Here is a 16,555-nt window from a genome sequence, read left to right on the forward strand (position 1 = left end):
ACTTTACTGTAGGACTACGTCCCCAGGTCGTGGCGACTCAAATCGCAAGAGATAAGAGACGTTTGTGATTGTACTGAGGGCAAAATACAAAAAAAGTTTGGTTTTGCAAGAATGTCTTAATTTACAGTTTTTATACAAAGCAGTTTAGATTTCACTGCCATCTTAAACCAGCAATTAAAATGTTATTTTGACCCACTTACCATGTCTGTATGACTGAGAAGTTAATGTGCAACAGTGGTGAGGAAGAACTTTAGCTTTATTAGCTCATTAATCAGCCTCTTTGGTCTTACACAGACTTTGTTGCATGTTTTCTTACATAATCTCTACATCAGAGTTGCAACACATTTAATTATCACAGTTTTCTAATCCTGGAAAATTAATTTATTAAAAACTGTTCATCAGTGGTCGGACGCAACAACTTTGAATTGTGCAAGCACCTAAACATCAATGACTCACTTTGTAGACTATCTGAGCCAGCTTTGTCAATTAATCAATTTTTTTAAATGTAATCAAAAACAGTTTCCACCAGGCCTTTGTAGCACAGCTAAATGGGCTCTTTACCAACATCATTTCTGAAGACATGTGGTTGGTCTAAGTTTAATTTAGGGGCATCACAGTACAGGGGAAGTGGAGAGTTTTATATATATATATACTGCTCAAAAAAATAAAGGGAACATTTCACTTTAATTTTGTGTGTGGCTCCAAATCCAGGCCTCCATTGGTTAATAAATTTTATTTCCATTGATGATTTTTGTGTGATTTTGTTGTCAGCACATTCAACTTTGTACAGAACAAAGTATTCAATGAGAATATTTCATTCATTCAGATCTAGGATGTGTTATTTGAGTGTTCCCTTTATTTTTTTGAGCAGTGTATTTTTTTTTTAAATAAGAAACTATTTTTTCTATTGTGCCTCCTTTTTTACCATTATGTTCTTCTTGGTGCAATTCTATCACAGGGAATCAAAGTAAAACCTACTTTGCAAGAAGTTTTATCCTCAATTTTGGCACAAGAACATTATTTTAAGCATGACACAATATCTTAGAGATAATAGCTTGCTTTTAAAATTTACCTTCTTGAGAATTAATTGTTTGTTTTTCTGTACAAGAAAAGGTGCACTTTGTTCGGGCAGGCTTCTCACTGCAAATAAACAAGCATTTCTCAATGGTTCTTCTGATTACATCCAACCCGGTGTAAATCAGGGTTTAGAGGAAGTGGAGAAAGTCATGCAAAACTTATTTCTGTCCCCAGATTGTTTGTGCTTCAAAGGGTAATTTTAGGTTTTCTGTTATTCTGTGTTTCAGTGAAATTTGATGAGATCTGATGTGGTTACTGATCAGCGGTGTCTTGAGAAGGAAACTCCCTTGGTGGTTCTTGGCTTCCTCTGAGAGTTGGAATGAAGTTCTAAAAAAGAAAATCTTATCCCATAATTACAAGGCAGACATGAAACAGGTCACAAAAAGGACAGACACGAATCTAATATCTAAAACATGATTCATACCATGAAACAGAAGAAAGGCATTAAATCAGAATTATAACATTTACTGAACACTGCATGTTGTCTCTCATACTGGCCTAGTCATTTACATGCAGGATTTAATCTTTTAAGTATGAACGCGAATCCTAGAACGGATTGGGGGAGGAATTTAACTTTTATGTAGAAAAATTTTTATGAAGAACACTGGTTTCAAAACTGGCGTCAGTGAAGATCAACATCAAACACCAGAGAAAACCAACCGAGAATGTCCAATAAAAAGTTGTTTCTATCTACTTATTATAGTCTAAACAGAGGAGTTGGCATCTCACCCAGTTGAGCAAAGAAAGAAAGGTGCAGAAATTAGACGGTGACAGGCACAGCTCAATGCACAATAAATATGCATGCATCCCTGCCCTGCTTCCCCTATCAATCACACGTCCCAGATGATTTCCTCTTGACTCACCAGTTACAATGAGCTGGAAGATGTTAAGCAAAAGCTAAAAACTGGAGAAGTTACACAGCTTGCTTAATTTATCATCTAAAAACGAAAACCATACTAACGTACTAAAAACAGGTAATTTTTTCAAGTTATGTCTAACTAAAACCATTTTAGGAAACGCTGTTAATGTTTATTTGAAAATTGCTCGCAGGGACTTTGGACTCGAATGTAAATACTAAATGTTTCAAGCTGGATTATGCAACCAACAGAAACTCCTCAAACTGAAGCTCTCTTCCAAAAGTTGTACCATGACTATCTTGTTGAGACTTTACAATGCCAGCGACACTAGCATCCTTACCATGTTAACATTGTCGCTTTTGTATTCCATGTCATATTCTACCCCCTCAGCTATTTTTCATCTTTTTTTGCATGCGACTTTAAATTATGAACCCCTGTGATGTGAAAAATAGCATTACATAGTCTAAGCATGTATTCTTTTTCTGCTACACTCAGTTTTGAGATAGGAGAAAGCCTGAGGACACAAACGGCTCACAAAGTGTGTCGCCAGCTATTAAACAAGGTGGCAGTTCTGCAGTCACATAAGCAGCCGGGGGAAACATTAGGTGTGATGATTGCTCTGCATGGTCATATAACAGCCAAGGAATATGATGGCATTTAATGGAAGTACCCCATGGTGCAAAAACAGTTCGCCTATGATGCTGCTGTAATTTGCGTGTGCGTCAGGAGGGGAAGTGAAATCCATTCAAAGGTGGTTTGCTAAAGACTCAAATGACATTAAATGTATGCTTGTCCTTTTATTATTGTGATTCAAATACACTTTAACTTGTACTCAAAGCAGATTTTTCCACTAGGGGGTTTCAGAATAATGAGTAGAATGTACCGTGGACACAGACACTTAGAAACAATGGTGGTTCCTGTGTAAATGGTGCTCTGGACAAAACCCTCCTTCTGGCGCCTTCTACCCAACTGAGCCTATTCTCCAAAAAACATAAGGCTCACACACAGACAGATGTATTTGTTTCTGCAGACACCTTTGTCCTATAATTTGCAGGACCTTATTGTACTTATAGATATCTGTGATATAGAAATGGACTCCTAACTTTGCCTGATTTGCCAAAGATTAGTTTTATGTTACTATAAAAATGTGATTGTTTAGACATTAAATTATTAATTTATTGTTTCCACTTTGACTGCTTTTTGCACATATTGCTCTTTAGCATGGGCCATTTGTGTCCAGGATGTGTGGGGTCTTCAGAGATGTTGGCTGCCCCTCTTGCTGACAATGAACTTGTACAAGTCCTGGATGGAGGAAAGGCCAGCCCAGTTGATAGTCTGTGCAGACCTATTTGTTTGTTGCATTCTGAACCTGTTCTGTTTTGAGGATGAGTCAATCCACACAGTGATGAACGACCACATCACAGACTGAATGGTGCAGAATAAAGCGCCTGTGGAAGGTTTTACTTCTTGAGTTGCTGCTGGGCCTTCTTACAAGCAATTATCTACGTGTGCGAAGCATCGCTAGGAACTGGAAGTGATTGTCAGTAGATGGTGTCGTCGAGAATGGAGAGGGAGTGTTGTGGTTGTTCTCCAGAAGTCAAATGGCGTCTACACCGTCTTGAGAGGTTTAGGATGCACATGGTTTTGACCGCACCAGTGGGCCAGTTGATCCATCTGATCATTGCATGCATAGTTTTATCAATACCCTAATAAGAAAAACCTGTGTTCATGTCAGACTTTTAATATTTCAGTAATCGTGCTTAATTTTTACTCCAATAACCCTTTTAACCCAAATTGGTCTACCGCTACAAGCAGTTTGAAAATTTTACACTGCTTACTTATATTTTTTACACATCCAAGTAAAAATAAAATTAGTAGATGTGAGCTGATAAAGAGTTTTCTTTGTTTTCCAAATGGTTCAGTCAATCCTCTCTAAGCCATATGGCCAAAATCTCAGTTGCAGTTATTTGTTAAATTGTTCTATTATTTTTTTGGGGGGTGAGTCATGTCAGTTGAAAGTTTGTCTTTTTTTGCAACTATTAAAACACTGTTCAAAACAGAATTCAAAAAACAAATCTTATGAATTTTTCATCAACCTGATGTGCTTAATGACTGCAGGGGGCCATTTTTATAGTTCTTGTTACCAATAGAGTTGGTTTCTGTTCTTTGTATGTGACTTATGGTTGTTCTCCTTCAAACACCACCCGCTGGTGGACTACTGCATCCCGCCGGCTGTGGGCTGAAAGCAACCAGAAAAAAAGGACATGAACATATGTTTTCCTTTGAGGACCTCCGAAGTCTCCACAGCTGTCGGATGTCTTTCAGAAATGATCATTTTAAGTGCTTCTGTTAATAGAAGCCACACAGATTTGAAGAGGTTCCTCAAGGCAGAAGACACAACAGAAAACATAATTGCTACAACATGTGTCGATCCAGCCGACATCTTGATAAATGGAGGAAGATGATATTCATGAGACCGAGACCTTATTCAAACTTCTCATCTGGTGGGTTTCAGCTGCCAAAAGGCTAAAACTTGTGCCCTTCACACTGAAAAAGATTTTAAGGAAAAGGGGTTTATTGCTCAATATATAAAGAGAGGAGTACTAGACTGACCAAGCGATCTTCATCTCCTTTCAGTTCAAATAAAATTCATCCCACTGAGCAAACGTCACATGATTGCCTTTGGGATTAAAGTCAATAAGGCTAGTTTAGAATCCTGAAGACAATTTCAAAGTTAATTTAAGACAACATGCAAAAAAATTACATAAAAACGGCAGAATATTTCTCCAAAGTCCTCTCCTTTTTAAAACCAATTTCAACAGTTTTGTGGCGCTGCTAGCAAATACCAACTGTACTGTATCAAAAATATGTATTCGTTTGGAGTAAAATCCAGCCTCATCCTATTTCTGACTGCCTTAATGCATCATAAAGGCATGTAAAAATCTGACACAAAACAATAGACCTCTTTGTTTGATTTGTCTGTTTTAAAACATGATGATATATTTTACAAAGAGTTTATCCTTATTTGTGTTTGGGTGAAGTGTTTTTAAGAGGAAAACAAAAACATTGTTTATTGGCCAAAGGCACATGATTTTATGCCTGCCCTTGGAGGCTTTTATTGTGAAGCAACTCATCTGCAAGAAGTGTCAAGCTTCATTAGTGTGACTGTGAATTTTATCACAAACTACTAGAAACAGACTGAAACTGTCTAAAGTACTGAAAATCACAGAGTGCATTTCAAACTTCCTCTCACGGTGGATTCTGCCTTTAACCTCTGGTGCTTCCAGATGGATAGACTAAAACAAATAAGATCTGTAAATGCACAAATTTACCTCTAACCATGTTTGTCTCTAAAAGGTTTTAAATATTTTCTAACTATTGGATTAAATTAATTAACCAGACTAATTCCCAACATTAGCTGCTGGTGTTTGCAACATGATTAAAAAAAATGTACCGTAAATGCATACAGTCATTCATTGGACACAATAAATTACTGGAAAGACATCCAACCTGCCTTAGCATCCATCCATTCATTCCTTTAAGTTGTCGACCTGTCTCTTCATCCCTCTGGCCAACAGACTATTAGATTTATCTAGCTGTTTTAAGATTGACCCCAACAGAAAAGCCTTCAGTTCTCTTACATTAAGCTTTTTCTTAAGAAATTGGACAACAATGAAGATTGAACTCCTCTAATCCGAGTCTGGAAAACTGCAGACTGATTTAGTGGAGCACTGCAATAACATTACTTATTGATTTACCCAAAACACCGAGCATTCCTCTGACAGAAGGTCTGCTGTTTCTGCTTGAATGATGGCTCGAGTTTGAGTGTGACGCACGGGGCAAAGAGGTGTGGACTTTTGCTAAAGGCCGTGGTGGTAGTCTGATATTGGTGGATTTTATCTGAGTGTAAACAGAAATCTTTCCAAGTAGTGAGAGAATTTACAGGACAGATGGAAGGACAGAGGACTAAATTCAAACTCTATTGATTTCTCTCTCCAGGTTGAGAAAGAGCAGGAGCTTCTGTCTCTGGTCAGTGGAAAAAAAAGCTCTTTGTTGTGCATTTACATTTTTGCTTTCGGCACAAGGACAACACAAAGATTCTTTTATTTTTCTTTCTACAATTCTTGTCATTTGTCAGGAATGCAATCATTCATCACACTGAAGCGAAATTGTCAGACTGTGGTTGTGTCTGTGTCACCTTGACAAAAACAGTTTCAGGTTGTGCCTGGAGATAAAGCATCTAAATACAACTTAAGTTTTTTAAAGACTTTGGAATTAGAATGTGCCTGGGAAGCTCTTAATGTCTCCTTCAAAGTGTTTTGAAGCAAGATTTGCACTTTAGAGAAAATCCTTTCAGTGACTAATCTGCTTAAGACAGTGAAAAAGATAAAGAGGGTCCTGTGGAACTAAATTCAGTGGACCAAAGCAGTAACGCCTGTCACTTCTTATGGCTCTCTGCTGCAGACAGCACTCATCTGTAGGGTCAGCAGCTGGGAAACGTTTAGCAAGCACAGCCCCAACTGGCCACCGTTCACTTGCAGATGCTGCTGAGAAAACCTAAAATTCACACCTCGTAAAGAGAGGAAGCAGATGTTTGCATTTCAATAGAGACAGAGCGGGGAGGGTGTTGCAGCTGCTCCATTACAGAGTACAGTATACGGCACAGGTGGATGTGCTCTCGTTTCATCTCTGGGGCATTTTGATCTAGATGCCTTAACATGCCAGGTGCTTCAAAATCCACACTGCAGTCGGTTCACATCTGTGTTCAAGATTGCAGTATCTTTTTTGTTGTTGTTTATTCACTGTGATTTAGAATAACCGGTTTTTGTTTTCATGTGACTACAGGGTTGGTGTAGCCGTTTGTTATGGCAATGATCCTTTGCAACACCTTTGTCAATGTCAGCATTTTTTACATAGCAGAGATTATTAAGATCCTTAAAAGTTGAAAGTAACATTTTTAAAATGAATCTCATAACAAACAAGAAGCCAGTGAAGCTAATTTATGATTAGTACTTTGGGGTTGGCGTAACTGACTTCAGTTTGTTGCTCTGTCTGTAACCCTTTCTAGATTGATAAATGTAACTTACTTTGTTTCCCGTGATTTTCTTGAAACTCTTTAGGCATGGCATGCTGCTTTTTGAGATCTTTTTAGCATATTTCATGTAGTCAGGTTCTATTTAAGTGATGTCTTGAGATTGCAGTCATAAAAGAGGTTGCTCATAGATGTTATTAGGGTTCATTATCTGCCATATTCGTTTTGAGAGTCAGTGCAGGCTGATAGCCTTCAGAGTCACAATCCATGGAAATTGGGTGTAATAAAAATGTATCAATTAATTATTTTATATATTATGATTATATATCCCTGCAATTTTAGTTTATCTGACTTTCTTTAACCAGGAAAAAACACATTATGATTACAAGTCTGTTTTACAAGAATGTTCTGACAAAGAAATCACCAAAAAAATAAAAAATAAAAAATATTACAGGCAGACATATGAGCACACCACATATTAGTCATTTAGACTGACTAATATATGAAATTCATTGAAAAAGTCAGCAGAGATTTGTCTGACTCCAACTTAGTCAGTGTTTTCTATGTTGGCTCCATTGAGATCATTTCATGACATTTTTTTCTTCATCAGTTTGTTCCAGTCAAAGATGGCAGCTTATGAAGGCTTTTTTTTTCCCACATCTGAGTTCATACCCCTGGAACTGAGGACAGAATATGTCTTTAAACGACGCCTGGAAGGCCCTGGACTCTTTAGAAGGATATGGTTTGAGAGGCAAGACTGAAATTCACAACAAGAATATACCGGTGTCTTAGTTTGTGTATCGATACGGAGGACCAGCCAACATGTTTATATAACATAGACTAATCAGAGGAATCTAAAACTAGATCTCTGTCTACTGTTGGGCATTCAACACATCACCATAGTCCCACACAGATGGGATGTTTTTTTATTCAAATGAAAGGCATTATTTGATCCTGAAATAAAGGTTTAATCTAAAAAAAATAATCAACTGCCACAAGAAATTGATGGTTATGCAGTGGTAAATTCATGGTACTAAAGGAAAGCAAAATGCTTCCACAAAAATCTAACTTCAGAAGTATACTTGTGAATATTCACTCTGAATTTTCTGTAGGATTTTAAACGGGCCAAGCAGTTTATATAGATCAGATGAGAATTGGCTCCTCGTGACTAGCTACTCTATTGTCTAATTGGCTTTCAGAAAGCACAAAGGCCAGCTGTCAGATGTGAATGTCGCATTTCATAAACTACCCATGAAGCCCAGTCTGCCTTAAATGTAAACCCAGAAATATGGGGCAAAGTGTTGTTTCTCAATTCATCTCTCTCCACTGACAGGAATCTATTGATTTACCCGTCAGCTGCTTCACAGCCGCTCCAACAACTAGGACAGTCATTTACTGCAGATTGAAGTGGATAGCTAAAACTTCTGACATGCATACGCACTTTAATGTTGTCCAATTACACTTTCCAAAAATAAAAAATAAAAAATCTCCCTGAATGGTCACAGAGATTTCCAATGACGGGGCATAGAGGTAATTTGAGCTGCAATCAGCATCCACAAAGAGCTGCAGTTGGGAACAAAATCAGTGCAAATCAGACCAAGTTAGACGTCCACATGCTTCCGCCCTGAATGCAAATTGCCACATATGAAGACATGGAAGGAAACTGGAAGCTAAATTAGGCATTGCTGGGAGGTAGATTTTGTTCAGGCCGCCTGTTCTTAGTGAAGGGGTTTGTATCCGTGCTGAGTATACACTCGCTAACAAACACACAGAGGGACAAACATGGACCCAGAACAATGGAGCCACTCATCCCAATGAGCTGAAAGCCTTTGAAAAGTCTAGTGTTACGGATTAATAGCCATGAAACTTCATTGATTGTCTGTTGTTAAGCCCAACAATCAAACTGACGGGATATTGGTGTTTGCTGTTTGAAATTTTCCAGTACATTAATTTTAATGGGTTTACTTTGAATAAAGGCATTACCATTTCTGAACAGTGTCAGTAAAGCCTCAAACCGGTTGTGCAAAATCTTGAACAGATGGGCATTTATACCATTTTGCAACACTACAATAATACGCTGCATTCATTTTTATAAGGATTTTATGTGATGCAGCAAAAGAAAGTAATGCATATTTAGAAAGTGGATGAAAAACTATAACTTGCTTTTAATTTTTTAAAAACATCTACCTCTGGGTTTGTGTTCCTCAACTGCAGAAAGTATTGAAGGAGCCACAAAAATCTTCATTTTTCATTTTTCCTTCTTCAGATTAGCCTGATGTTATGAGGAATTGTCGGTTTCATTCCTTGATTGTTTTTAATTTATAATTTGCTCATTTGTTGTTCATTTCTCCTTATGCCCATTTGACCTTATGTTTCCAGAAAATCTAGCAGGTTGATGTGCAACTTGCACATTATAATATTTATAGTCTTCAGAAAACTAAGTTCACAAGTTAATTTCATGCTTATAAGACTGTCTGTCAGATGAGGAACCGTCGTTTCCAGGTGCAGGGCTGTGAAAACACTCACCTTTTCCTCATGCTCAAGGCAGAGACTGTATTTAAGCAAGATCATCAAGGCTTGAGGTCAGAATCCCTGCTGAGGTGTTCTCATGAAGTCCAGCCAAAGGGGGAGGCCCAGAGAAAGGCCCAGGACAAGCTGGAGGGACGATGTTTCTCGGTTGGCCTGGTAACGCCTTGGGGTTTCCCTGAAGGAACTGTCCCAGTTGGCTCTGGAGAGGGAAGTCTGGGCTTCTCTGCTGCGGCCTTCGGGACCCAACTGTGGATTAAGCAGAAGAAATATGAATGTTTACACTTATTTATTCATCTTCTTTTTCATCACTCCTTTTTCTATTTTAGTTTATTTAGAAACAGCAACGCAACATGAAGCAATAACTCCCTGTATAGTAGACTTGGCCAAATATATATATACACACTGTCATTATTGTTTGCTCTGCAATAGTGGTGGGTGTAGGGATGCTTTTCTGAGAGAAGCTGGTGGTCAGACTGGGAGCATGGATGGAGTTAATACATGGGAATCTCGAAAGAAAGGAACCCAGAGCTCAATTCAAAATATTTGCAAGGAATTTTGCAATATTTGCGCTTATTTACAATGTGAAGTATGGCTTTTTGTTACTCGCCTTATAGATCGATCATAGACTATAACTTGCTGAGGTAGTAGTATAGAAGTAAGAAATACTGCCACCTATTAGTGAAAGTTAGCATCACTGAAACCTAATGGGTTTGACTATTTTTGCAGAAAATTTGCATCCCTTGCATTAGTCTGAAAAAATGCAGGGATCGGTTGATTTTGCATGAATATATATCATGGAATCGTGAAGAATTGGACGGACTAATTAATGTAATTCAAAAAAGCTATGGCTGGCCAAATTTGGCCCCAGGGCCTTGAATTTGACATATGTGGGTTAGATCAAATATTAATATTTTCTGATGGCCTAGTCCATCCAACTGATTTTAACTTTAGATTCAGCCAATATTAGGTTGAGCTGCTGTACAAAGAAGAATGGTCATTATTCTTTGACGTATGCAAGACCTAGAGTAGAGAAAGAGAATAAAACACTTGCTGCTGTGATGTCGCCAAAGGGTGGTTCTGAAAAGCTTTGCTTCATGGGGTTTGACTATAAATGCATGTCATACTTTTCAGATTTGCATTTGCTGAATGCTTCACAAATAGACACTGGGAATACGTTCTGGGGTTACGGCTGCAGGTGCTATGGACCGTACTGGATTAAATCAGTCAGCATAAGCAACAAGAGGAAGAGAGAAATAACAGCTTTAACTGTAGCAGAAATTGACCTGATGTCTCTATTTCCCAGTAATATTGGAAAACGAGATGTAAGGAAGTGTGGGTTTAATCTCAGATTAAAGTTCTTGGATGGTATTCCAAGCACATTCATTCATACTCTGCTCACTCTGAGTCACAGAACAGTTTCATTCAACACATTTTGCATTGACAGTGTAAATTACTAAGCATGCTCCTCTGAGTCGCAGCTACACTTAAAGATGGGGAGGGGTAAATCTGGATCGCTGCCAAAGCCACCCCTCCGATCCCGATTCATATCCACCTCCTCAAGCCCTTTTTTTCCTCGGGGGGGAAGAGAAAGAGCTTGAAAAGGCGAGAAAAGACCTTTTTCATCTTCTCTCTTTTTAACAGTTAGCGAGAAAGCGTGAGAACAGTCACTGCGGGGTTTCAGGAACAAACTTGTATCTGCCTGCAGGATGAAAAACCTTGCAATGGAATGAAAGAATGAGAGGCGTTTTCTCCAAGACCCAGCTCGGTGTGAGAGAGAGCAAAAAGGGATATAGTGAAAGAGTCCACTACTTCCCACTTAATTAGATTAGGAGAATATTGATGTAGAAATGAAAACTAGTGAGCCCATACTATCACACTATCTGTCGGAGAAGCTGTTTCAGCATTTCTAGATCATATTGACAGTGATAATGGGTAAAAAAGAACTACTATCATATACCAGCACACTTTCCAAGATGTATCACACACCATGAAAACATAATAAGGCAATAAACCATGACTATGTGCAAATGCTTGTGTAGATTGTACTTTAATGTTTCTCATAGACACAGAATGTTACAAATAAACCATTTAATTCTCATGATCTCAAACTACATTTTTTTTTAAATGTTCAATTTTAAAAAATTGTTAAATTTCATGTAAACACATGGCCTCGTTCACACAAGATGCTCTTTTCCAATTCCAATTTTGAATTGGAATCTGATTAGCTTTTTATTTGATCAGTCATACTATAAGGCGTCTGTGTGAGCGGTTTACAAACCTAAGTGGCCAGTATGCACAGAGGAAGAACATAGATGTCACACAGCAGCACACTGTACAAAACTAATAATGGATGCTGCCATCTATGGATCGATTTTAAAGTTCACACAGCAACGGGAGTCAGTTGTCACAAGATCATAAAAGACTAGGTTAGCTAAGAAAGGGTAAGCAAAACTAACAGCGATGGCCTTTTGTGGAGAACTGACTGCAACTTGTGTTTGGATGTCGGACCAGGAGTGGTGGGATTGTGATGTGATGCACTTCACTGTTTTCTTTCGTAATGTCATAGTTATTACTTTCAGCCATTGGCTGACAGCGTTTGGCTTCTTTTGGCGCAGAATTACAATGCATGTCTCAAGTTAGTGATGTAAAAGTCAGGTGAAATGTGACATGACCGTTCAGGCTGTAGACGCTTTGAAAAAATCTGACTTAATACCACATAATACAGGTGGCCCAAATCAACTTTTTTTTGGGGGGAAGGGTGGTGAAATAATCGGAATTGAGCCATTCAGACTGTCATGAAAAAGTTGGAAATTGGGTCACATTTGCCTGTGGTGTGAAAGTAGTCATGGATTATGTCATGGATAAACTACCCCTGCTGCTACCAGGCTCCTCCACACAACATCAAGGACCACCACAGTCTCACCACAGAAGTTTGGAGGGTGCTCAAAGCTGTGAAAGACCTGTCCATCTCCAATACAAACAGTCATCACTGTGCATTGGAGTGCACCACAGAAGGCCTTTCCAAGTCCCTGCAAAGACGATAAACACTTTTATCACTTTTATACTTTTGCATTTTCATACTGGTGTGAAGAAGGGCTTAGAATATACTTTGGCTGCTTTTTGCTTACAGTTGAATCTCTCTCCTTCAGATTCTTGATTTTAAAGGTTTCTTTTTTAGCATTTTTTGGGTTTTTTTGTACAACCAAAGCAGATATGTTCCAAGTAAAAAACAACCCAATGATCCTTTCTTTTTTGAACATCAACTGTGTTTGGAGAAATAAGCATAAAACCATTATTGTGTTATGACGAGGCTTAAATACATAAGAATATTTGAATTGGTTTCCTTTTCCAAATGAAAACGCTCTGATGGACCACCGATCACTGAAAATACAAGCGAAGCCTGTGGTACTGGCAAACCTGCTGCCTCAGCAGTCTGGGTGTGTTACTGATGTTTGGGTGTCACTTCATGCAGGGCATCAAACCAAAATTCAAGCCAAGACTTCTGTTTTGTGCCCTCATGGCAGAAGCTTTAGGACTCTCCATTAATCTGAGTTTAAGCTGCCTGACTTCAAAAACAGATGCTTGAGGAGGATAAGGCAACTCTGTGGGAGAGAAGTCACCTAAGCCTCAGTCAGATAAGGAGAGAAAGTGGCAGTGTTGCCGAGTACTTTATCTCCTGGATGAGACTTTATGGGGGAAATGTTTATTGATTTAATCGTTATAATCTCATTTTTGATGTATGAGTACACTTAGTACAAATTAAAACATCAACCCTTTTACATGGAGGAGATGGAGGTCATTCTCAGGTCTCAGACTGACATGAACCAACGTACTGCAGGGTGCTACCAAAACACAACACAAAGACACAAGTTTTCAGTGGTGGGTTTTGATCTGGGAAAATGGACTTTCTATCCTCAGGGGATGGGGGGGGAGGGTCAGCGACTGGGAAGGAGGGATGGAGCCTTTAAAACCTACTAAGACATGTCGGCCCAAATAAACTGACAAGTCAGGCAAAGAGAGTGATAATCAGAGACCTCTAGAAGCCCTCTAACTCTAGAGGTCTGCACTCCACAAATCAGGTCTGTGTGGAAGAGTGACAAGACAACCGAAGAAAACCAAAAGTCTTTTCATCTGTCGTTTCCTACAAGTAGTGTAGGTAGGGAGGAATGGAAAATGTGTTCAGAAGGTACTCTGGTCAGATGATACCAAAAAGATACTATTTGGTCTACAATGAGATAGGTGTGCTGAAAAACTATTATTACCCTAACGTGGGGCATGGTAGGGGAGTATCATTCTATCGGGAAAAGGGACATTGGGACAAAGTTCATTAACTGACCTAAATAAGGAGCAATCCCTGGAGAAAACTTTCCAGAGGCTGACGTAGTGGATAATTTTCCAAAGGGACAATCAACTTTTATATGTAGACAGAGCTACAGGATAAGATCTTAGTGAAGTGGATCCCTGCCTATTTGCAGATTTTTTTTCTATTTTATATCTAAAATATTATAAAGGAAATCATAAAGCTAAAATATCTATACCCAATCCAGAAGCACCATTCATTTTCTTCATCAATGATTGACTGTTCCCCCAAGAGCATACATATTATAAATATAGTCCCTGCTCTTTCTTCTGAAGTAGCGCTAAAACATTCCATGTACGGTTCACTTGGTGGTTTTTCTGTTTCTAAACAAAATCATAAAATAAATGAGGTGTTTTTTTGTTTTTCCTTTTTTCAAATTTAAATTTAAAAATGTAACATCAGACAAATTAAAATTTTGCAATGTTTGAATTTTGCTTCAGTTATCTAAATCGTAAGTCCTTGTTTTAATATAAAGCAACGCTGGAAATGACAGGAGTTTTCTAAAATAAAATACACTTTGTAGTGGTATATCAATACATGCAAATGTTTAAAAGCTACTATAATAAGGCATTGTATGTTCAATGCCCGAGTGACTAACCTACCCAGTTCGTGTTTAGGGTCAAAGGTATCTGGTACGCTGTAAGCACCATCCTGTCAATACACACACGTCTCTTACCCCACATTGCCAGTAGACCAGCGCCAGTAAGGAAATCTGTGCAGATCATGTGATAATTTGTGGATCATATGACTGATGTAAAGAATGCCTAATCAATAGATGCTCTCACTTTAAGTACATCATTTATTATTCAGGGGCTTTATGCATATTGTATTGAATATCCAGTGATGTCTGTTTTAGATACGTCCTCTTCACTGTGGACAGAAAAACGTCCATTACTGTGATTAAGTGTTGTGTAGTTATATCTTCTATTATTATATGAAATGTGCAACAAGGTTTTCTCTTTAGTCAAGCTTAGCATTTGCATTATGAGTTGATTAATGGCCTGAGACATTTGGTCAATAGATCCAACAGTGAAATGCCAATTTCTGCCAATTAGCAACATTGTTCTCTTTTGGGTCATGTACCAGTAATTACCAATACTGTATGTTACTCCCATCTTTCCAGAACTGCTCTATCTCTGCTTAGCATTTCATAAAAACTCCACTGAAAATAATGACAGTCATAGCAACAGGATTACAGCCAACTCTTTGCCAGTCTGTTTTTCACGTGCCTATTTTCCTCTCATAAAAACACTTATGTTTAGTCTCATTAAATTTTATGATTATGCTGACACAACTCACCAGAAAAAAATTATATCAACAGACAAAAAAATCCATTTACTGCAGCATAAGTCTGAAGTTTGTTTGCTTTAGTTTATGGTCTGGCTGAGCTGATGGTAGAGGAGTGAGACCACCAACGGAAATTTCTTTGTATTCTTAAACAGCTTCTTGTTTTTTTGGTTGTTTTATTTTTTTTTTCTTCACCACTCTGTTTATATTACAACTTTAAAGTTATTTGACTTGCAAAGTTGGTCTAAAAGCTTGCATACATTTTTAATAGCTAGATATTACTACTTCTCTAAGCATTCATGTTGTTTAAGTAAAGTTCTAACTTTTGTTCACTTATGATTAGCCTATGTGAACTGTAGCCTCGGTTACCTGGTTTAAGCTGACAGGAGGGGCATCCAGTGTTCTCATCTGCTGCAGCCTCTCTGCTGCAAGGAATACCGTTCATTCAGAGACGGTATTCCAAATACTTTGGGATTAAGGAGCAGCTATTTGGGCTATTGATGCCTTTCTATAAAGCATTAGTGGCCCTTTAGAAAGACATTAGAGTCTGCTCATTTTATTGTGACATCAGCAAGGTATTTTCATCCACACAACTGGCTCTCAATGAGTATTTTCTCTGTTTCGGACCAACCCAGTGGCATAGAAAGTTTTTTTTTTTTTTTTTTTGGGATGATTCTGCTCAAGTATTTATCACAAAGAACTCTAAACCGCATTTTTCTAAAGAGTGGGGTATGTTAGTTTAGCTATTTTGACTGGGACTATTTCTAAAAATGCACTGTAAAGCTGTCTGTATGTGAAAACTAAATGTAGAAATATTACCCAAAGGGCCTAAATTAAACACATTTGTTTGCTTAAATACATATTCAAAGGCCTACAAAATTCAAGTGTAGTATGTTCCCATGTTTTTTGTTAAAACATGAGTACATATCTGCCACTTTGTGCAATATTTTGATTTGTAGTAATTGATTCGTTTCCGTATAAGAAATACTCAGATTGGATGGGAATTATCTGCCTGTGGTTGGATGGTGGTGTGGTCCATTTATATAGACACACAGTGGATTGTTTGTTTACAATGTAATTTACATGTAAAATATGCATGAAATTTTGTGCTTTTTTGGCTGTGTTGGCGTTTCATAAACAAGGAGCAGGAGTGTCGGAGTAGAGCATGTTTGGATAGATGTAAGCGCTCACATCAGTTTCACTGACCACTCAGATTGGTGGTACAAATATAAAGCTATGCAAGTGCAGTTTTTGAGCAAAACTGGGGAACAATGTCACAAGGTAAAATGTGCAGGTATTAAAACAGGATTCCCTTCCTCCTTGCTGTTATTCTGCAGGACAATACACATGATGAATGAGTGAACCACATCTTAATCGCTTGAATTACAAAATAAGGTTAAGGTAGGATTTGTT

Source organism: Poecilia formosa, unplaced genomic scaffold, assembly GCF_000485575.1.
Source record: "Poecilia formosa unplaced genomic scaffold, Poecilia_formosa-5.1.2 Scaffold151, whole genome shotgun sequence".
Classification (NCBI taxonomy): domain Eukaryota; kingdom Metazoa; phylum Chordata; class Actinopteri; order Cyprinodontiformes; family Poeciliidae; genus Poecilia; species Poecilia formosa.